Source organism: Eublepharis macularius, chromosome 12 (assembly GCF_028583425.1).
Source record: "Eublepharis macularius isolate TG4126 chromosome 12, MPM_Emac_v1.0, whole genome shotgun sequence".
Classification (NCBI taxonomy): domain Eukaryota; kingdom Metazoa; phylum Chordata; class Lepidosauria; order Squamata; family Eublepharidae; genus Eublepharis; species Eublepharis macularius.
In genome coordinates, this window is record NC_072801.1 from 8,590,826 (window position 1) to 8,614,725 (window position 23,900).

The window sequence follows — 23,900 nt, forward strand, 5'->3', positions numbered from 1 at the left end:
TGGATAGATAGACAGACAGACAGAGACAGAAGAGAAAAAAAGAAAAACAAAACAAGATAGACACACATACATAATAATATTGCTGACAGCGATTGCCCGTAGGGGATTAATCAGACAGTGATTGCCCATTGGAAGTAACGGAAACCATGCTTGCGCATAGGGCATAATGGGGACAGCGCTTCCCCATAGATAATAATGGAAAAAGATGCTTGCCCTTAGGGGATAAGCAGAACAGTGATAGTCATTAGGGAATATTGGAGACAGTGATTGCTCATAGGGAATAATGGAAAACATGCGTGCCCTTAGGGAGTAATGAAAACAAGAAAGGATATATCTCAATACATATCCTCCTGCCCAGTATGTATAATGGGAAAATCAAGGAAGGGGAATTCCCCTGGATTCTTACAACCATTGGAAACTCCCTCTAGAACATGGGCTGTGATTTCCTATGGGTAATTGCTGTCACCATTATTCCCTATGGGCAAGCATGGTTTACATTATTCCCTGTGGGGGCAATCGCTCTCTCCATTATTTCTTAAGGGCAACCGTGGTATCCAGTATTCTCTAGGGGAATTGCTGTCTCCATTATTCTCTATGGGCAAACATGATTTCCATCATTCCCTATGGGCAATAGCTGTCTCCATTATTCCCTAGGGGTAAGCATGGTTAGCATTATTCCCTATGGGCAGGTGTTGTTTTCATTATTCCCTAAGGACAAGCCTGTTTTCCAGATAGAGATAGAGACAGGAAGTAACAAATAGACAGCAAGAGACATATACAGAGAAACAGAAAAGGATATATCAACTGTGCTACAAGTAGAAACAGGAATGCAAATACAAAGAAGGTCAGACAGAACAAGCTAGATGATAGATGATAGATAGAAAAAGAATGGAAAGGTATACATAAAAAGAGATAGATTCAGATAGTGATAGAAACAGAGAGAGAAAGTAACAAATGGACAGTAAGAGGCACAGATAGAAAAGGCTACAGACACTGAGCTAGAACAGAATGTGAACACTTCAAATAGATATAGAGACAGAACAAGAGAGAGGGAGAGAGAGAGCGAGAGAGAGAAAGAAAGAAAGAAAGAAAGAAAGAAAGAAAAAGAAAAAAGAAAGAAAGAAAGAAAGAAAAGAAGAAATTAACAAATAGACAGTGAGAGACATATAGGAACAGAGATAGAAAAAGCTACATAGAGAAGACAGAAGAAAATATATTGATAGATGGATATAATGAAAGGATCGCTCCTTTCTATTCGGAAAATATTTATACACATACATACACATAGATGAAAATAGAGAAAGGTGTGTAGAAAGTGATAGTGAGATATAGAAAGAGAGAAAATGATTGCTAGAGATAGAAAGATAGGAAAGGGCAGATATTCATAGAAAGATAGATTCAGTGGTGGAAAGACAGAAAGATACAGAGATAGAAAGTAACAAATAAAGAGTAAGAGAGGTACAGAGAAACAGATAGAAAAGGCTACATAGAGGTCAAGTGTGCTAGAGTTAGAAACTGAAGGCAAATGCATTCAGATTTGGGTCAGACAGGACAAGAGAGAAAAACAAAAACTGGAAATAGTGGATCTTTTATCTTTCTGTCTATACTTTCTAGCTCTATCTGTTTCTTTCTTTGTCTTCCCGCCACTAACTTTCTGAATCTATCTCTTTCTATGTATAATCTGCCCTTTCCTGTCTCTATCACTAGCTTTCATTTTCTCTCTTTCTGTATTCATCTCTATTGTTTTCTATATACCTTTCTCTAACTATCTTCACCAATGTTACATAGCTTCAGATAAGTATACGTGCACTTTCTTATCTATCACTAGCTTTTATTTTCGCTTTCTGTATCTACCTTATTGCTTTCTATATACCTTTCTCTAACTATCTTCTTCTATGTGTATCTATCTTTTTTCTATCTGATTTGGTTTTTCTCGGCTTCTACCTATCTGTTTATTTAGTTATTTCTATCTTGTTCTGTCCAAACCTCTATTTGTAGAGTTTGCATTCTAACTGTTTCTACATCTAGCTCAGGTTATCTCTATGTTGACTTTTCTATCTATTTCTGTCTATGCAGCTCATACTATTTGTTTCTTTTCCCTCTTTCTTTCTACCTTTCTCTTTTTTCAACTATGTGTAGGTGTATAAATCTCCTAATGTCTTTTCTCCTTTCTAGCAGTCTATCCATCTATCTATCTTGTTCTGTTTATTTGAAGCGTTCTCATTTCTAGCTCTAGCTCACTGGATCTCTATGTAGCCTTTTCTATTTGTTTCTTTCTATTTATTACTTTCCACCACAAACTTTCTGAATCTATGTATATCTGCTCTTTCTATCACTAGCTTTCATTTTCTCTTTCTCTATATCTATCTCTATTGTTTTCTATATACCTTTCTCTAACTATCTGCACCAACGTTTATGTATCTATTTTTTCTTTTTTTCTCCTCTCTCTCGTTCTCTGTCTCTATATTTATTTGAAGTGTTTGCATTGACAGTGGATCTCTATGTATTTTTGTTACTTTCTATCTTTCTATGTCTTCCAACCACTAACTTTCTGAATATCATTAGTTTTCGTTTTCTCTCCTTCTATATCTGTCTCTATTGTTTTCTATATACCTTTCTTTTGCTTCACCAAGGTTCAGATAAGTATACGTACACTTTCCTCTTTCTACCACTAGTTTTCATTTTGTATTTCTGTATCTATCTTATTGCTTTCTATTTACTTTTATCTAGCTACCTTCATCTATCTCTAACTATCTTATCTTTTGGTTTTTCTCAGCTGCTACCTATTTGTTTATTTCGTTATTTCTATCCTGTACTGTCTGAACCTCTATCGATTTGTAGAGTTCACATTCTATTTGTTTTTAGATCTAGCTCAGTTTATCTCTCTGTTGCTTTTTCTATCTATTTCTGTCTATACGGCTTGTACTATCTGTTACTTTCTATCTCTATCTTTTTCTTTCTATGTCTTTCTACCACTATCTATCTGAATCTATCTCTTTGTATGTATATCTGGCCTTTCCTATCACTTTCTAGCTTTCATTTTCCCTTTCTATATCTCTCTAGCTCGTTCTATATCTCTATTGCTGTTTATTTCGTTATTTCTATCTTGTTCTATCTTGCTATATCTTCTTGTAGCATTTGTATTCTATAGGTTTCTAGATCTAGCTCATTACTTCTCTATGCAGCTTTTTCTATCTGTTTCTCTGTTTATTTCTAATCTATGTGTAGCTATCTATGTGTAGCTATCTATTTCAAATGATATTGTTTTCCTCTCCTTTTTATTTATCAAGCTATCTTCTTCAGTCTAACTCTATATCTATTTGAAGGCTTTACATTCTGTTTCTAGCTCTATGACAGTTGATTGAAATAGATAGAAAAATAAACAGATAATAAGAGACAGAAGTAGAGAAACAGAGAGAACAGGCTACTTAGATATCAACTGTGCTAGACCTAGAAGTAGAATACGAATGATACAAGTAGATATGGAGTCAGAGAGAACAAGAGAGAGAGAGAGAGAGAGAGAGAGAGAGAGAGAGAGAAACTAGGAAAGAAAAACAAAAACATTAGAAAAATATACACATAGATAAAGATAGTTACAGAAAGGTATATAGAAAACAGTAGAGCTAATCATAGAGAAACTGAAAGCTAGTGATAGAAAGAGATAGGAATGGAAAGGTATACATAGAAAGAAATAGATTCAGATAGATAGTTACAGAAAGGAACAGAATTAGAAAGTAATAAGTAGACAGTAAGATACAGATACAGATAAACAGATAGAAAAGGCTACATAGAAATCCAGTGTCCTAGAGCTAGAACAGAATGGGAACACTTCAAATAGATATAGAGTTGGATATAGATATAGTTATAGAGATAGAACAATATAGATAGAAAGATAGATTAAAGAAAGAAAGAAAGGAAGGAAGGAAGGAAGGAAGGAAGGAAGGAAGAATGGAAGAAAGAAAGAAAGAAAGAAAGAAAGAAAGAAAGAAAGGAGAGAAAAACAAAAATATTAGAAAAGACAGAACAAGATAGAAAGGTAGAGAGAGAGAGAGAGATGGTGAGATCGATGGATAGGGAGAGAGAGAGAGAGAGAGAAAGAAAAACAAAACAGGATAGATACACATGCATCATAATAATGCGGACAGCGATTGCCCATAGGGGATTAATCGGACAGCGATTGCCCATTGGAAGTAATGGAAACCATGCTTGTGCATAGGGCATAATGGGGACAGCGCTTCCCCATAGGTAATAACGGGAAAAGATGCTTGCCCTTAGGGGATAAGCAGAACAGTGATAGTTATTAGGGAATATTGGAGACAGTGATTGCTCATAGGGAATAATGGAAATGATGTATGCCCCTAAGGAATAATGGAGACAGTGATTGTCCATAGGGAATAAGGGGTACTACGCTTGCCCTTAGGAAAGAATGGAGACAGCAATTGCCCATAGGGAATACTGGAAAGAATGCTTGTCTGACGGAAATAATGAAAATAGTGCTTGTCCATAGGGAATAACGGAGACAGGGATTTCCCATAGGGAATAATGGAAATGATGCTTGCCCATAGGGAATAACAGGAACAGCACTTGTCCTTAGGGAATAATGAGAACAGTGTTCATTCACGAGGAAAAATGGAAAGCATGCTTCTCCATAGGGAATAATGATAACAGCGAATGTGCTTAGGGAATAATGGGGACAGCGAGTGGCCTTAGAGAATGAAGGAAATCATACTTACACTTAGGGAATAATGGAGACAGTGATTGCACATAGGGAATAATGGAAAACATGCTTGCCCTTAGGGAGTAATGAAAACAACACTTGCCCAAAGGGAATGATGCAAACCATGCTTGCCCTTAGGGAATCATGGAGAAAGTGATTGCCCATAGGGAATACTGGAAAGCATGCTTGGCTATATGGAATAATGGAGACAGTGATTGCCCATAGGGTATAATGGAGAGAGAGATTGCCTACCGGGAATTAATGAGACAGTGATGGCTCCTAGGAAATAATGGAAACCATGCGTGCCCACAGGGAATAATGGGGACTGCTATTGCTGATAGAGAATAATGTTAAGCATGCTTGTCCCCAGGTAATAATGGGAACAGCAATATCATATAGGGAATAATCAGAACAGCGATTGTCCATAGGGAATCATAGAAACCATGCATGCCCATAGGGAATAATGGGAAAAGCGAATGCCGATAGGGAATAATCAAAACATGGGCATAGGAAACAGCCAATAATGAATAGGGAATAGGGAATAATAATAAGCAGTGTTGGTTTATAGGGAATAATGGGACAGAAATTGGCCATAGGGAATGTAGGAAAACATGCTTGCCCATAAGGAATAATGGGAACAGAGAGTGGCCTTAGGGAATATTGGTAAAAATCCTTGATGTAGGGAATAATGGAGAAAGCGATTGCCCATAGGGAATAATGGAGACAACGACTGCCAATAGAGAATTATAGAAAGCATACTTGCACTTAGAAAATAATGAAAACAGCGATTGTCTATTGGTAATAATGGAGACAATGATTGTCCGTAGGTAATAATGGGGACATTAAGTGGCCATAGGGAATAAAGGAAAAGTGCTTGCCCATAGGGAAAAATGGGGACAGCTATTGCCCATAGGGAATAATGGAAAGCATGTTTGCACATAGGGGAGAATTGGAATAGCAATTGCCCATAGGGAATAATGGGAAGAGAAGTTCATTCACAGCGAAAAATGGAAAGAATAAGGAAAAATGGAGATTGCGATTGACCGTAGGGAATAATGAAAACAGCGATTGTCATTAGGCAATAATGAAAACAGCGATTGACCATAGGGAATACTGAAAACAGTGATAGTCCATAGGGAATAATGGTGACAGCGAGTGGCCTTAGGGAATAAAGGAAACCATGCTTCCCCTGGGGCATAATGGGGACAGTGATTGCCCATAAGGAATAATGGAAAATTTGCTTGCCCTTAGGGAATAATCCTCATAGGGAATAATGCAAACCATGCTTTCTCCTAGGGAATAATGGAGACTGCGACTGCCCATAAGGAATAATAGAAATGATGCTTGCCCAAAGGGAATAATGGAGCCAGCGACTGCCGTAGGGAATAACACGAACAGCAATTGTCCTTAGCAAATAATGGGAACAGTGTTCATTCATAGGGAAAAATGGAAAGCATGCTTCCCCATAGGCAATAATGATAACAGCGAATGTCCTTAGGGAAGAATGGAGACAGCGGTTGACCATAGGGAATAATGAAACCATGCTTGCCCGCTGGGAATAATGGGGACAGCGATTGCTGATAGGGAATAATGGTAAGCATGCTTGTCCTCAGGTAATAATGGGAACAGCGATATCATATAGCGATTGTCCATACAGAATCACAGAAACCATGAATGCCCTTAGGGAATAATGGGAAAAGCGAATGCCGATAGGGAATAATGAAAACCATGGGCATAGGAAACAGTCAATAATGAATAGGGAATAATAATAAACAGTGATTGTCTACAGGGAATAACGGGAACAGAAATTGGCCTTAGGGAATAAAGGAAACCATGCTTGCCCATAGGGAATAATGGGGACAACGAGTGGCCATAGGGAATAATGGTAAAAATGCTTGACGTAACGAATAATGTGGACAGTGATTGCCCATAGAGAATAATGGGGACATTAAGGGAATAAAGGGAATTAAGGAATAAAGGAAACATGCTCGCCCATAGGGAATAATGAAAACAACACTTGCCCATAGGGAACAATGAAGACAGCGATTGCCCATAGGCAATTACGGAAACGGTGCTTGACTTTAGGGAATAATGGAGACAGAGACTGCCCATAGGGAATAATGCAAACCATGCTTGCTGCTAGGGAATAATGGATAAAGCAATTGTCCATAGAAAACAATGGAAACCATACTTACCATTGGGTGTAAAGGAGACAGCGATTCCCCTAGGAAATACCAGAATCCATGCTTGCCCTTAAGGAATAATGGCGACAGCGATTGCCCACAGGGAATAATGTAAACCATGTTTGCCCATAGGGAATAATAGGGACAGCGTTTGCTCATAGGAAATAATAGAAACCAAGCTTGACCATAGGGAATAACGGGGACAATGACTGGCCATAGGGAATAATGGAAAGCATGCTGACCTGTAGAGAATAACGAAGCTAGCGATCCCCCTTAGTATTCCCTAAAGCGATTGTACAAAGGGAATAATGAAAACCATGCTTGCTCATAGGGATTAATGAAAAGAACAATTGCCCTTAGGGAATAATGGAGACACGGATTGCCCATAGGAAAGAATGGAAATCATGCTTGCCTGTAGGCCATAACAGGAACAGTGATTTCCCATCGGAAAAAATGGAAAACATGCTTGCCCATAGGGCATAAGGGTGACAGCAATTCCCCGTAGGTAATAATGGAAAGCATGCATACCCTTAGGGAACAAGGGGAACACCGATAGAACTACGGGAATAATGCAGTCAGCGATTGCCCTTAGGGAACAATGGAAATGATGCTTGCTCCTAAGAAATAATTTAGAGAGTGATTGTTCATAGGGAATAATGAAAACTAACTCTGCCAATAGGGAATAATGGGAACAGCGATTGCACATAGGGAATAAGGGGAACAGCACTTGTTCATAGGTAAAAATGGAAAGCATGCTTGCCCATTGGAAATACTGAAAACAGCGATTGTCCATAGGGAATAATAAAAACAGCAATTGTCCATAGGGAATAATGGGGAGAGTAAGTGGCCATAGGGAATAAAGGAAACCATGTTTGCCAATAGGGAATAATGGGGACAGCTATTGTCCATAGGGAATAATGGAAACCATGCTTACCCATAGAGATTAATGGAGATAGGGATCCCCCATAGGGTATAATGGCGACAGCGATTGCACATAGGGAATAAAGGAAACAATGCTTGCACATAGGGAAGAATGGAATAGCAATTGCCCATAGGGAATAATGGGAACAGTGGTTGCCCTTAGGGAATAATGGGAAGAGAGTTTGTTCATAGCGAAAAATGGAAAGAATAAGGAATAATGGAGATTGCAATTGACCATAGGGAATAATGAAAACAGCGATTGACCATAGGGAATAATGAAAACAGCAATTGAACATAGGGAATACTGAAAACAGTGATAGTCCATAGGGAATAATGGCAACCCCAAGTGGCCTTAGGGAATAAAGGAAACCATGCTTCCCCTGGCGAATAATGGGGACAGCGATTGCCCCTAGGGAATAATGGAAAATTTGGTTACCCTTAGGGAATAATCCCCATAGGGAATAATGCAAACCATGCTTTCTCCAAGTGAATAATGGAGACTGCGATTGCCCATAGGGAATAACCGAAATCATGCTTGCCCAAAGGGAATAAAGGAGACAATGATTGCCCACAGGGAATTAATGAAACGGCGATAGCCCTTAGGGAATATTGGAAACCACGCTGGCCCTTATGGAATAATGGACCCAGTGATTGCTCATATGGAATAATGGAAAGCATGCTTGTCCTTAGGGAATAACGGGAACAGCGATAGCCCATCGGCAATAATGGATAAAGCGATTGCCCATAGGGAATAATGGAATTGATACTTGCCCAGAGGGGAAAATGCGGACACCAATTGTCCATAGGGAATAATAGAAACCATGCATGCCCATAGGGAAAAATGGGAAAAGTGAAAGCCCATTGGGAATAATGTAAACCACAGTCATAGGGAATAGGGAAATAATGAATAAGGAATAGGGAATAATGAAAACAGGGATTGTCTATAGGGAATAAAGGTGACAGTGACTGTCCATAGGGAATAACGGAAAATATGCCTGCCCATAGGGAAGAATGAGAACAGCACTTGCCCTTAGGGAATAATGGAAAGAATACTTGCCCCTAGGGAATAATGGATAAAGCAATAGCCCATAGGAAATAACGGAAGTCATGCTTGCCCATAGAGAATAATGGAGACAGCAATTCCCCTAGAGAATACCGGAAACCATGCTTGCCCTTAAGGAGTAATGGAGACAGTGACTGTTCACAGGGAACAATGTCAACCATGTTTGCCCATGGGGAATACTGGAGACAGCGATTGACCTTAGGAAATAATGGATATACTGCTTGCTCTTAGGGAATAATGAAAAGGGCAATTGGCCTTAGGGGATAATGGAGACACATTAGGGAATAATGGAAACTGTGCTTGCCTATAGGGAATAATGGAGACAGCGATTGCACATAGGGAATAACGGAGACACGGATTGCCCATAGGAAATAATGGAAATCATGTTTACCTGTAGGCCATAACAGGAACAGCAATTGCACATTAGGAATAATGGGATCAGCGATTCCCCATAGGGAATAATGGAAAGCGTGCTTGCTCTTAGGGAATAATGATAACAGCGGTTGTCCATGGGGAATAACGGAGACAGTGACTGCCCATAAGGAATCAAGGAAACCATGCTTGCCCATAGGGAGTAATAAAGACAGCGATTGCCCATAGGGAATACTGGAAACCAGGCTTGCCCATAGGGAGTAAAGGAGGCAGCAATTGCCCACAGGGAATTAATCAGACAGTGATTGCCCACAGAAAATAATGGAAACCATGCTTTCCCTTAAGGAATAAAGGGAACAGCTAAAGCCCATAGGGAGTAATGGAGACAGTGATTGCCCTTAGGGAATAATGGAAATAATGCTTGCCCCTGAGGAATAATGGGGACACTGATTGTCCACAGGGAATAATGGAAACTATGCTTGCTCATAGGGAATAATGGGGAGAGCGATTGCCCCTAGGGAATAATGGAAAGAATGTTTGCCCATAGGGAATAATGAAAACTCCATTGTCCATAGGGAATAATGGAATGGGTATTGCCCACAGGGATGAACTGAAATGATGCTTGCCCTTAAGGAATAATGGAGACTGTGATTGTCCATAGGGAATAATGGGGACTGTGATTGCCCATTGAGAATAGTGCAAAGAATGCTTGCCCTTAGGGAATAATGAAAAGAGCAATTGTCCTTAGGGAATAATGGAATAGGGATTGCCCACAGGGATTAACTGAAATGATGCTTGCCCTTAAGGAACAATGGAGACAGTGATTGTCCATAGGGAATAATGGAAACGAGGCTTGCCCCTAGAGAATAACGGAGACAACAATTCCCCTAGAGAATACCAGAAACCATGCTTGCCCTTTAGGAACAATGGAGACAGTGATTGTCCATAGGGAATAATGGAAACGAGGCTTGCCCCTAGAGAATAATGGAGACAGCGATTCCCCTAGAGAAAACTGCTTGCCTTTAAGGAATAATGGGGACAGCGATTGTCCATAGGAAATAATAGAAAGCAAGCTTGCCCATAGGGAACAATGGAGACAGTGATTGCCCATAGGAAATAATGGAAACCACACTTGCCCGTAGGGAATAATAAGGAGAGCAATTGCCCATAGGCGATAATGGAAAGCATGCTTGCCCCTAAATCATAAGGGAGACAGTGATTGTCCATAGGCAATAATGGAAACCATGCTTGCCCATAGGGAATAACGTAAAGAATACTTGCCCATAGGGAATAACGGGAACTGAGCTTGCCCCTCTGCAATAATGGGGACAGTGATTACCCATAGGGAACAGTGGAAAGAATGCTTGCCTATAGGGGATAATGAAAACAGTGATTGTCCATAGGAAATAATGCAGAAAGGAATTTCCTATAGGAAATAATGGAAATCATGCTGGGACATAACTGGGACAGCGACGACCTATAGGGAATAATGGGTACCGCTATTGACCATAGTGAATAATGGAAAGCATGCTTGCCCGTAGGGAACAATGGGCACAGAGTTTGTTTATAGGGAATAATGGAAAGCATCATGTTTGCCCATAGAGAATAATGGAGACAGCAATTCCCCTAGAGAATACTGGATACCATGGTTGCCCTTAAGGGATAATGGAGAGAGCGATTGCCCACACGGAATAATGGAAACCCTGCTTGTCCATAGGGAATAATGGGGACAGCAATTTCCCATAGGGCATCATGGAAAGCATGCTTGCCCTTAGGGAATAATGGGAACAGCTATTGCCCATAGGGAATAATGGAAACCATGCTTTCCCATAGCAAAGAGCTACGCCTGAGGAAAAGGCGGTGTAGCCCATAGGGGTTAAGACGTTAGGGACGGTGCCGGCAGAGCTCCTGTAGGCTCAAAGCATCCTGTCGCTGTTGCGGGACACCCCCGCTCTGCACGCCCTCATCCCTCCAGTCGGCGAGACTCACAAGGTGCGGCTGCCCAGGCCTGCAGGTACGCCCCGTGCACCCGGTCCATTGCAGCCATCCATCTTTTGTAGATGGTCTCTGTGGAGGAGAGAGGGAGAATGCCTGTTAGTGCTGGTGTGGCCAGTGCCATGGGCACGTGCAGACTGCGCTTCGACAAGCATTGTCCCGTCGGCTCCTACCAATTGTGTGATGTGAATGTGAGAGGCTGGAAGAGATTACACACTGTGCCCATGAGGAAGTTCCAGCACAAAACGGGGATTGGAAATTGCTGGCTTAGACCCGTAGGGCTGTTCTTGGTGTGAGATTCAGCTCAAGGTCGTTCTCTATTCGACTGACTCCTGGTGGTCCTCGAAATAAGAGTTCCAGTTCCAGGTTGCCTTCCATCGTCATTGCCTCTTCATATGTACTACGGACTCTTCACCGGGTGTACTACTGCCTGTATAGACACTGTATGAACTGCGGTCTGAGTAGATATTGTATGAATTATATAAATGGCTATATTGCTGCTAGCTCTGTGCATCTTAACCATTTTTGAATGTTGTTCATGAGATGTGGTATATGAAATATTTATGATATTGCTTTAATTGATTGTGACACAACACGGTTGCACTTAGCACTTTATTAAATTTAACATAATTGATATTTCATATTGCAGTAATATTACTATCTCCGAGTTGTCTTGAGCTTTACAGGGCGCTTCGACAGGAGCAGCTGGGGTACGTCCGAGGCCTTGCGGACCACCATCTGCAGCAGCAGGGGGAAGGCCCCTCAGGATGACGGCGTGGCCTGGCGTATGCGGAACGGGCCCTGACTTACTGCACTCAGGGCCCGCTGCCACCTCCTCTTCCAGGAGATTGTGCTCCGCCTCACACAGTGCCTCGGCGATCCTGTCTTGGAGCTCCGGATAGCAGCATGGTGCGGGGTGGGTGGCGAGAGCAGTGTGCCATCCGGATGGATATGGTCCTCCATGGGAAGTGTACTTTGAACCCGGCACTGCTGGCAGAGGCTGAGCGTGTGGCCTGGCCTCTGGACTTGGGGGAGCTCTATCCCGACAAGGCGACAGAGCTGCACCAATGCAGGGCCATGCTGGATGCCGCCATCTGGGATGAGGAGCATCTCCTTCAGAGAGAGGAGGACTACATGGGAACAGACCGGAGTACACTGGGCCCCCCCACATCCTCAAGCCAGGGAACTCAGGATACTCCACTACCCTCTCCGCCCTGGCACCCTTGCCATTGCCACTGTGCTGGCACCCACGGCCACTGCACCACCCCTACTCACTGCCCCCCTGTGGGTTTCCTCTGTAAGTGACTGGGATGAACGGTGGTGTGAGGCCGTCGACCGGGTCCACAGCATTGTAACCAAGGGGCGCGCAGTGTAGTGGGGTGAGTGCAGGGGAGTGACGCACTCTGGGGTGGGATGGCTTCTCGCCACCTTGCTGGGAATAGGACCATCTCTCTCTCTGTGTGTCCAGCCACCCCGCATGGGCAGCTGCTGTCGAGGACCGCTCAGTCCCATGTGGGGTGACTGGGGGGTGGCATGTTATTGGGGGCACCAGGGTTCCGGTCAGCCGGGCCCTAGTGGGCGCCTGGGGGCCTTATTTCAAGCCCTCCACAGTGCCTCCCTGTCCACCAGGGGACGACGGCAACGATGTGGAGCTTGGCCACACGATCTGCTCACCGCAGCCGGAGCTGGATGAGTGGGAGAGGCAGCTGCTTCTGGGCACACTCTCGAAACGATGTTGGACGACCCAGAGGGCGAGCGAGGGGGCCGGCGAGCAGAGCCCAGGCCGTTGATGGATCTCTGGCCACCTGTCCTTCCGGACTGGCCTTCTCCTACCATGCCTGTGTCTGTGTTTATTGCCTGGGGGTAGAGGCGGGGCCAGGGCCACTGTGTCCGCATGTTGGTGGCTGGCTCTGCCTAACCGTCCACCAAGGCACCAATCGGTGAATGAGCCCTGCTTGTGAAAATGCCTGCTGCCCGGTTCAAGGCTCCCTGGGTTCCTCGGGGCAGAGTCCCTGACCGTTTCATGCCAACAATTCTGAATGCGGCCGCCACGGACTTGTCACTGCATAGAGCGACCGGGGGAGCGGCTCCCCAGACCATGCCCACCCCTCTCCTTCCTGATTGCGAGCTCTTCCCAAAGCACGGGCCGGGGCGGTCTGCTGGCATAGGCGTGGTCCGCCTCTTGCTCTGGAGGCTGCCCCAGATCATAAGCTGCCCACTGGCTCCACCTTTCCTGGCCCCTCCCCCAGCAGTTTGCCGGGAACGGCACCCTTTGGCTGAGGATGGTGGCGGCTGTGCCTCCGCATCGCCCACAACTCTTTCTGGACATTCCGCTTTGCAGGTCTGCGCCGCTGCCGCATGTGCACTATGCTGGCATGGGATCCGGCCAAGTGGCCCCGCAGCTCCCCTGCGGATTGCACTGTTAGTCCACCATTCCTCCAGGTCTCCTCCCTGTGAGGATTCAGGGGCTGTAGAGAAAGGCAGAACCTTTCCTTCATATCCATGTACTTAAATGGTGTGGCCCTTGTTGAAGAGTGTACGGAGTTGTTATATGCATATTTGGCAAAATCAATAAATTCCAACCAATCATCTTGTTGCGAGTTACTGTAGCATCTTAGAAAGTGTTCAAGCACCTGATTTGTGCGTTCGGATTGTCCATTGGATTGTGGATGATAGGCGGAGCTAAGTCCTTGTTCAATTCCCAAGAGTTGAAGAAGCTCCCGCCAGAAGTTGGCAACGAACTGGGGACCTCTGTCGGATATCACTTTATTAAGAAATGAACGTAGTTTCACTATATGCTTTAAGAACAGGCTGGCTAGCTTCCTAGCTGTAGGTATGGCAGTACACGGAATAAAATGAGCCTGTTTTGAAAAGAGATCCACCACTACTAAAATGACTGTATGTCCTTTTGAGGGGGGAAGATGGGTAATAAAGTCCATTGAAATCACAGCCCATGGTCTCGAGGGAGTTTCCAATGGTTGTAAGAATCCAGGGGGTTTCCTCTTCCTTGATTTTCCCATTATACATACTGGGCAGGAGGATATGTATTGAGATATATCCTTTCTCATTGCTGGCCACCAAAATGGTCTTTGTACTAAGTGTAACGTTTTGAGATATCCAAAATGTCCATCAGTTTTTGCATCATGACGTTGGTGCAATATTTCTTTTCTTAAACTGATTGGGATATAAAGTTTGCTTCCCTTGTACCAGTGGCCATCCCCCGCCTGCTTCAGTTCAGCTTTGGGCACATTTCCCCCCTCCTTTGCAGTTTCTGCTTTTATTTTCTCTCCCCACTCTGAGAGCCAAAACACACTTTATGGCAGACCTCTCAAGCAGCTGTCATCATGGCTACCTCGCCATCACAATCCACTTTTGGCAACCGGAGGATCTCCGCTGTCCAAGAGAGCGGTCAGGTCCCCAGGAGGTGGTGGCCCCCTTGGTGCTGGGCTATAGAGTGCTCCTGCTGCAGGCATGGACAAGGATCATATGGACAAGTACATCACCTCCACCGTCGGGTCTGCTCTGTGGGAATGGGCTCCCACAGGATAGGTTTCCTGCGTCTTCATGATCACCGATGCGGGAAGAATCATGCTGGCGGCCCTGAGAGAGGCATCCCTAGACAGCCTAGTCTGCCTGGCACACAAACTGTACTTAGTTATGCTGGATGCTCTGGGCTAGGGAGCAACATCAAGGCCACAGGGACCAATCGACGTTGTCCATGCGCCCATTGCTGGACAGCTGTCGGAGCCTCTCAGCCCACTTCTTGAGCAGTATCAAGTCTTCATGCAAGCTGCTCCAGAGGCAGGGGGAGGGAGATCATGAGTACCACCTCTTCCAGGACACGGCCACCCGCTGGAACTACACCTATGACATGGTGAGTCATCTGGAGGAGCAGAAGAGGAGAGGAGAGGAAAGTCGGAGAGATTGGAGTGGTTCCAGAGAAGGAGAGGTCAAAAGAGGGAACGTCCAGGACTTTGCAGGGGAGAGGACAATGGGTTGCCGCCGGCTGCATCATGGTGCAGGACTGGAAATACCCCTTCGTTGGAGAGCCATGAGCCGAGAAAGCCACTGAATTGCAGGCTGGTGACAGCAGTGGACATGTACCACCTTCCTGCCTTCGCGGAAAGGATAGAAGTGACCCATTCCCCCCATGCCCAGAGGGGTCAGCTCCTGCTCCTGCCCATAGATAGGGCAACACAGGGCAGTATCAGCAGCAGCAGTTGCAGAACAGCAGCAGCAGCAGCAGAGCTGTCCCTTGTGGTCAAAAGCTGCGACAGCCGAGCTGAAAATCACCCACCGTCCTGCCTTCACGGAAAGGACAGGAGGGACAGGACAGGAGAGGTCGTTAGGAAGGGTTGGATTGGTTCCAGAGAGGGAGAGGTCGAAAGAGGGACCAGGAGCTGTCTAACGCTCCTCGGCACGAGGGACAGCTTGCACATAAAGTTGTACAGGATTATGGGAGGAGTCCCATTCAACAGGAGAGACTGTCTCCTCCGCATCAGGGGGAAGGGGTTCCTTCTGTGCCACCATGTCCAGGGGGTGGGTCATTCAGCTTCCAGTGTTCCAAGATGCTTCTCTTCCAGGTCCGGACTCATCCGGTCCAATTATTTTGTGTAGCCTAACCAGCCGGTAGGCATCTAACCACGCGAGGTAGGAGAGTGCATGACGTCCCTTTGCTGCTCTGCTCTCTGCGGGGAAAGGGCCAGGTCACCCCCTCCTCAACATGGACCTACCGCCACGGCCGGCGGGTTGGCCATGTCTGTGGCTGCATCCTGTGAAGCTTCCTGTATGGGCCTGCTGTCTCCTCCGTGCCAGGGGGAAGGAGTTCCTTCGTTGCCGCCATGGCTGGTCGCCAGGTGAGTGATGCTGGTTACAGGCTCCGCTGCTCCACACTGGTGTTTAGCTACATGCTGCTCTCCTGGGTTGCCCTCTGTAACTAAATGGTTACCAGGGGTGATATGAGTGCTGCTAGCAGTTAATCTGTGTAAAGAGAAAAATGTTCCCCATGAGGTTTGATGGGCTGTAGTGCCAGGGAGAGGCCTGCAGGAGTCTTGGTGTGGGATGCCCTTCTTCCAGGACTACAACTCCCAGCTGCCTCGGGCCAAGAAAGTGCGGGAAAAATAAGGGGTGGAGCCTGACTAGAGAGACTCAGCCGATCCTGAGGGGAAAAAGAGTTAGTCTCCTTCTTGGTTGAAGAAGGAGAGGCTCCTGCTGCGGGGTGAAACCCGGGTGCCTGGGCCCTAAATGTGGAGGGCCTGGGAGGCAGCAGAAAGGAAGTAAAGTGTGAACCTTCCCTCAGACCCCCCCCCCTTAAGGTAGAGTAGGGAACAGTGTGGTAGGGAAAGCAGACAGCGGTTCTCTTCAGTTTGATTTTCTGCCCTATGAGTTCTGAACAGGGGGGTCTACCCCTATGTGTTGTGCCTTCACCTGCTTTGTATATAGTGCTCTGTATATAGTTAATAAATTATCCTTTTTTGAATATAAAGAACCTTGTGGTGCTCTGACTACGTAACCTCCCCCACTTGGCACGCTACAGGAAGGGAGGGAGCCCAGGAGAAACTGATCAGGTTTCTCCAGGGCCCACCCAAAGATTGGGGAATTCACTTCCCAGTAGGGAAATTCAGCCAGAGGGGTCTCACTGCCCCTCAGTCAGGCGGTGTACAAATCAGTGAGTGGTGGCAGCGACAAAGAGGGTGAGCCATGACCACCAGGGACGGTGGGATGCGGATAGCGGGGCTAGCAGGCCATTGACGGCGGCTCAGTTGCCCGGACTGAGAGCCAGCGCCTGTTCTGCCACACTCTCGTCCAGGCTGCTTATGTTGTGCTGCCTGTCCAGCCGGTGGACGCTTCCCTGATGTGTGGGGCAGGGGCGTGCGCGATGTCACTGCATTGCTCTGATGGCTGCTCTCATGGTCCGGCCTCTCCTGGTCTGCTTATTTTGTGCACCTTTCTCCTTTGACATGGCTGGCAGGTGGGTCGGTGAGGTCCGTGTCCAATGCACCTCGCCACGAGTGACGGCTTTGCACATATAATTTGTACCGCATTGTGGGAGGAGTCCCGTTCAACAGGACAGGCTGTCTCCTCCGCACCAGGGGGAAGGGGTTCCTTCTGTGCCGTCATGTCTGTCAGGTGGGTCACGGCAATACTGGCAATCCAGAAGGGGAGTGGAACCATTTTCTGAGTGTGTTCTGTGTTGTGTGGCCCACCTTTGGCAGACCTGAAAGAGGCTCTTCCGGGTCCATCCCCGTCCAGGCTGCTTATTTTGTGTTGCTTGTCCAGCCGGGGGAAGGTTCCCCTCCATGCGCACGACTTCTCCGCACGATGGACGGTGTCATGCTGCAGTGCTAGTGTGCTGCCCTTGTGGGTCCATTCTTTCCTAGCCCCCTTATTTTGTGCCACCAGAGGTAGTTTCCCCTCCATGCGCACAATGTCTCCCCCTTCTCTGTCCATGCCATGCCAAGTCCGGTGGCTGGGTCATGCCTCGATCCTCCGCTTCTCTGGACAAGGGATGGGATTAGTGCACTCCTCTTCTGAGTCCATTGTTTTCCTGGCCCCTTTATTTCATGCTGCCTGTCCAACATGATGCCATCTCTCATGTAGAGGAGTGGAGGCTGTGGGCATGACCCACCCGCTGGATGTTATGTGTCATGGACAGGGAAGTGGGAGACATCGTGCGCATGGAGGAGAAACATCCCCCGGCTGGAGAGGTGTTACAAAATAAGGGGCCTGGTTCAGGACGGACCCAGCAGCACACAAACACTGCAGCATGATGCTGTCCGTCGTGCAGAGGGGCGAAGGCTGCGGGCATGACCCACCCGCCATATGTAGCGTGGCGTGGACAGGGAAGGGGCGCATGTCGGGGAAACTTCCCAAGGGTGGAGAGGCCAACAGAAATAAGGGTTTTGGAGAACAACGGACCCAGAAGAGTAGTGCACTAGCCCAGCAGGATGTCACCATCCCTCGTGCAGAGAAGTGGAGGCTGTAGACATGACCCACCCGCCAGAATTGGTGTGTCATGGACCGAGAAGGGGGAGACATTGTGCGCATGGAGGGGAAATTTCGCACGGCTAAACAGGCGGAATGAAATAAGGGGCCAGGAGAATGAAGGACCCAGAAGAGTAGTGCACTAATGCAGCAGGATGACACCATCCCTCGTGCAGAGAAGCGGAGGCTCTAGACATGACCCAGCCCCCGGACTCGGAGTGTCGTGGACAGAGAAGGGGGAGATACCGTGTGCATGGAGGGGAAACTACCTCTGGCTGGACAGGTGGCACAAAATAAGGGGACTGGGCAAGGACGGACCCAGAAGAGCAGTGCACTAGTGCTGCAGCATGACGCCATCCCTCGTGCAGAGGATTGGAGGCCGCGGGCATGACCCACCCGCCAGATGTGGCATGGTGTGGCATGGACAGGGAAGGGGGAGACATCATGCGCATAGAGGGGAAACTTCCCTGGCTGAACAGGTGGCATGAAATAAGAGACCTGGATGAGGGCAACCCAGGAGAGCAGCGTGTAGCTGAACACCGGTGTGGAGCAGAGGAGGCTGTCACCAGCATCACTCACCTAACGGCCAGCCATGGTGGCAACGAAGGAACTCCTTCCCCCTGGCACGGAGGAGACAGCAGGCCCATACGGGAAGCTTCACAGGATGCAGCCACAGACATAGCCAACCCGCCAGCCGTGGCAGTAGGTCCACGTTGAGGAGGGGGCGACCTGGTCCTCCCCACATGGGAGAGCAGAGCAGCAAAGCAACCACAGACATGGCCAACCCGCTGGCCATGGCGGTAGGTCCAGGTGTTCTCCCACCTGGGAGACCTCCTCCGTCCCCTCCGCGCATGTCTACACCCGGACCTGGTGGACATGTTAACCTTCATGAAGGTCAATCTCAACCTCCTAGGGCATCCCTCCTTGGACCTGGACCTATCGGCCCTCTGATGTTGCAAGAGGGACCAGCAGCCCCAGAAACTGGGGCTTTGTTTGCTTTGTTTAAAAGTTATTGTAATGTTCATATTCTTCAAAACTTGTTAACTATTATTGATTAGTTGTTGTGTTACAGTTGATGTTCATTGTTGATTTCTATTTGTTGTATTTTATAAAGCTTAATTAAAAAGTAAATTAATTAAAAAAAATACATAATATTACCAAATATCAGAAAACTGAGTCAACGTCTGAGCAATTCTTATTTTGGGATGTAAATCGTGCATGTCTATAAATTCAAGAAAAGGGATTCGGTTTCATTTTCCCGGCCATGTCGGATGCTCCTCTCCGCAGGTCCAGGAGGAAACGTCCGAGCAGCCTGACCGGGCGGTTGACCCGCGAGGGTGTCTAGAACGGCAGATAGTTAGTAAATTGAATGCACCTGGGCTGTGCCGAGATTAGGTGGTTCCTCCTCCTCATTAAGATAAAGGGTTGGCGTGGGCAGGGAGGAGCTGGTTGGTCGACGGCAAGGACAAGCTTTGTACTCATCTGTTGGTTAGTGCTAGCCAAGTTAGATTTGGGTTTTCCTTTCCTTTTGTTATTTATTGCCATTGCTGTTGCTTTTAGAGTGGCTTTTATTGATTTAATAAATAACTATTTGCCTAAAGCTCGAGTGTCTGGCTGCTGTGTGCAGGGTCCTCCAGGCTAAGAACCCAGAGACTCCGGGCGGGTCTCGTGTGAAGCAGGTGAAATTACTCCTCTAACTGCTTCTTGGAACCTGGGTGGCTGCTAGCAGCACCAGCACGGGGCCAGAGGGCGCACCTGCTCTTTACATGGTGGCAGCGGAAAAGTCTGGGTGAGAATCTTGGCACAGTAGCAGTACTCTTGCTAAGGCTTTAGTTTATGAGCACAGCATTGGCAGGTTTGTTGTTTTGCTAGACAGGATGAGTCTGGATAGAAAGTGCGAGCAGGCTGAGGAGTCTCCATTGGAAGATGAAACCGGAGGCCAGCCCTTGTCTGGAGAAGTCTTATGTTCCGGAAGAGATCCCTGGTGGCAGGATCAAGTGACAGTGGGTGAGACCCTGAGGGGACGACAGGACCAGGATGGAGCTTTAAGGAACGGCAGGACTCAGTGCAGCAGCAGCTTTGTGCCCTTATGACCCAAGTGTTGGCACAGAATGCTCAGCAATTGGCATTGTTACAGACTCAAGTTACTGCAGAACAACAGAATTGTTGGGCACGTATGAGATTCCCAGAATATCAGAAGGGAGAAGACATCAGTGCTTTTTTTCATCATTTTGAGGCAGTAGCTCAAGATGTGGGCCTGCCTGAAGATCAGTATATGGGAATTTTGAGACGATCCTTACGAGGAGAAATATTGGAACTGATGGCGGGCTTAACGGTCCAGCAATCCAGAGACTATTGCTATTTTAAAATCTTGGCCTTACAGCACTTTGGTAAGTCCAGTGAACAACTGCGGAGAAGTTTTAGGAATGCTACTCCCCAGTATAAAGAAACATATGCCTTGTTTGCTAATAGACTGCAGAGAATGGCCATTAAGTGGGTAGAGTCTGTTAATGCCCGCACCTTTGATGATTTACTTGAACTGATGTTGAAGGAGCAAATCTATCAAGTTGTACCATCAGAGTATGCTGTGCTTGCAAGAGCTCAGAGACCAAGAACAGTGGCAGAGCTGGCTCAGCTTCTGGATGAAATTGCAGCTGCTAGCCAAGTTTCTGCCGAGTGTAAGCCATCGACTTTTAAGCAAGCAGCTTCTACACCCCCAATCTCTCTCCCTAGGAGAGGCAGAGAGGGTGAGTCCAATTATAAATCAGTTCCGACTCCCAAGCCTCGAGCTCTGCTTTCTCCTGAAACAGTAAGAAGGGAACGGAAGAGTGGGGAGGGGCAGATGTCAAGGGGAGGGGCAATACAAGATATTATATGTTATCATTGTAAACGGCCGGGACATGTGCGTTCTCGCTGCCTTGAGTTGCAGCCGAGACCAGAGCCAAGGCAGCCAAGAGTGCACATTGTTTCTAGTGGGACACAGAGAGCTATGCCCCCACAGGACTATGTACTTGAGGAAGATTGGGATGTACAAGGAAGAGAAGAGGTGGATACTACAGACTCTGTTGCCTCTCCTGACGAAGCATCTCAGTTACAACTCGTGAGTAGTCAGGTGTCCTTGGGAGGGAATTGGCCAGTTCAGGCTATTCAGACAAGGAGAGACCAGAGCCAGCCCCAAGTTGCCTTACGGGATGAGAGGGATAAGATTTATATGAGGAGGATTCAATTGGCTAATCTTCCTAAGCGGGACATTTCAGTTTACATCAGCCAGAATCAAGCAGACTGGTGTGATGCTAAAAGACTGGTGTATGTCCAAGTTCAAGATCAGATTACTGTGCCCTCCTTCCTTGATTCTGGGGCTGACCTGAGTTCTCTGTCAGAACATCTATTCCATACTTTGGAATTGCAAGCAGATGGTAAAGTGGATATTTATACCTATGATGGGCAGGCCCAAGAGCAGCCGGTCACATTTGCCAAAATAGCAATTGGGGATTGGGAAGAAAGAGTCCCCTTGTTAGTACACCAGTCAGATGATCCTGAATTTTTGCTTGGAATGGATGTACAATATAAAATCCACTGTGCAAGGCTTCAAAAAGCCCAGCAACTTCCAGTAACCACCAGAAGTAAAGAGAGGGCTGCTTTAACTAGTTCAGAAGAGCAGCCGGAGCCAAGCCTCCCAGCAACGCCTTTAGGCAGGAGCCGGCAGAAAATAAGTGAGGAAGCCCCCACCTCAGGAATTTCCCCACTAGCTTCATCTCCTAACGAGGGGGAGTGCGGAGGGGAGGCTCCAGCCGCGGCAAAAGGGAAAAGGGAACTTTTTTCCTGTGAAGGAAGTGAAAGCATAGCAGACCTTGATTCTTCACCTGAGGAATTTAAACAGCAGCAGTTGATTTGTTCAGCTCTGCAGAAGTGTCGAGAATTAGCACACGATACAAATCAGCTTATGAATAGCCCAGGGGACAGTAAAATCTTCTGGGAAAATGGATTACTCTATAGAGAGTTTATACCAAAGAAAGAAGGAGTGGACCTAGTGCCCAGTAAGCAATTAGTGGTCCCACAATGTTTTTGGCAGGAAATTCTGAAAGCAGCTCATGACTTACCCCTTGGGGGACATCAAGGATATCGGCGTACCTTAGCAAGGGTTAGTGCAGTGTTTTACTGGCCTGGAGTTGCAAAGACTGTTAAGGACTACGTGCTTAGTTGCCCGGTATGTCAGCAGGTGGGCCACAATAAAGATCATGCAAAGGCACCTCTTCAGAGGGTACCAATTATTCCTGAGCCCTTTGCTGAGATTCAAGTGGATGTCCAAGGACCATTCCCAGTCTCACGGGCAGGTAAAAGATTTATTTTAGTTATAGTGGATCATTTTTCTGGGTACCCCATAGCTGTCCCCTTGAGAACAGCTACAGCCGAAAATGTTGCCAAGGGTTTATTAGATCAAATTGCTATTTTTGGGTGGCCACAAGTTATCACCTCAGATAGAGGAAGTTGCTTCCTTAATAAGTTGATGCAAAAGCTGTATGAATTGGCTGGAGTAAGGCAAAATCTTTCAGCAGCATATCATCCTCAGTCCCATGGCTCAGCTGAACGTTGGGGGGGAACTCTTGTCCGCATGATAAAGGCATTTTGCCATGGAAAACAAGGTACATGGGACCAAAACTTACAGTTGTTGGTCTCTGCATACAGAGAGGCCCCTCATCCATCGTTAGGGGGCCTGTCACCAAACGAGGTAATGTTTGGTAGAAAGATTGCAGGACTGATGCATCTGATACGTCAAAAGTGGGAGGGTGGGGGCGTGGCGTCGCAGCGGAGAGGAATGGACGCATGTTAAGAGCGCTCCGACCCTCCTGATCCCAAACCCTGCTAATAAACACCACAAGAAGGAAAAAGTAAAAGAAAATAATGCTTACAAACCCCATCAAGAAAAAGAAAAACAACACGAAAGCGGTGAAAAACTTACAAGCATTCTTCGCGACCCCGGGAGAGCCGAAGGGGAAGGAACGCGGCAAGACAGAGGAAGCTAAAATGGCGGACCTCATTGTAAAAAACGGTGCGACTGAGGTAAATCAACCAGAAAAATATTTGGACCCCCAGCTAGCACAATTAAAGCAGGACATTATAGATCAAATGGCCAAACTCATTAATCCGATCACAACACAACTCACGGACATAAAACACGATTTACAAACAGTTAACCATAAAGCTGATAAAGCTATGGAAGTGAGTGTGAAAGCTCTACAGGACGTCACAGACATGCAAAAACTAATTACAGAACAACAAGACAGACTAATGAAACTCGAACTAAATGCCAGGCAAAATCAGGTTAAGATAAGGGGGATAGATGAACAGCATACGTATAACACAGATCTCACAAGCTTTATTGCCAACTGGCTAGCTAAGCAATTAAAGCTAGAGGAAGGAGTCTATCCCTATATCACAAAAGCCTATCGTGTGGGACCCTATCACCAAAATAAAAATAAGGACCGCCCGAGAGATATAATTATCGAGATACCAGATCAAAGAACAAGAAGAAAGATAATGGAAGAAGCCAGAACACGAGGATCATTCAAATGTGAAGGCAAATTGGTATATATTTTTGCTGATCTACCAAAGGAAGTACTTGCCAAAAGAAGAGAACTCAAGCCAATTTCTGAGACTCTGCAAA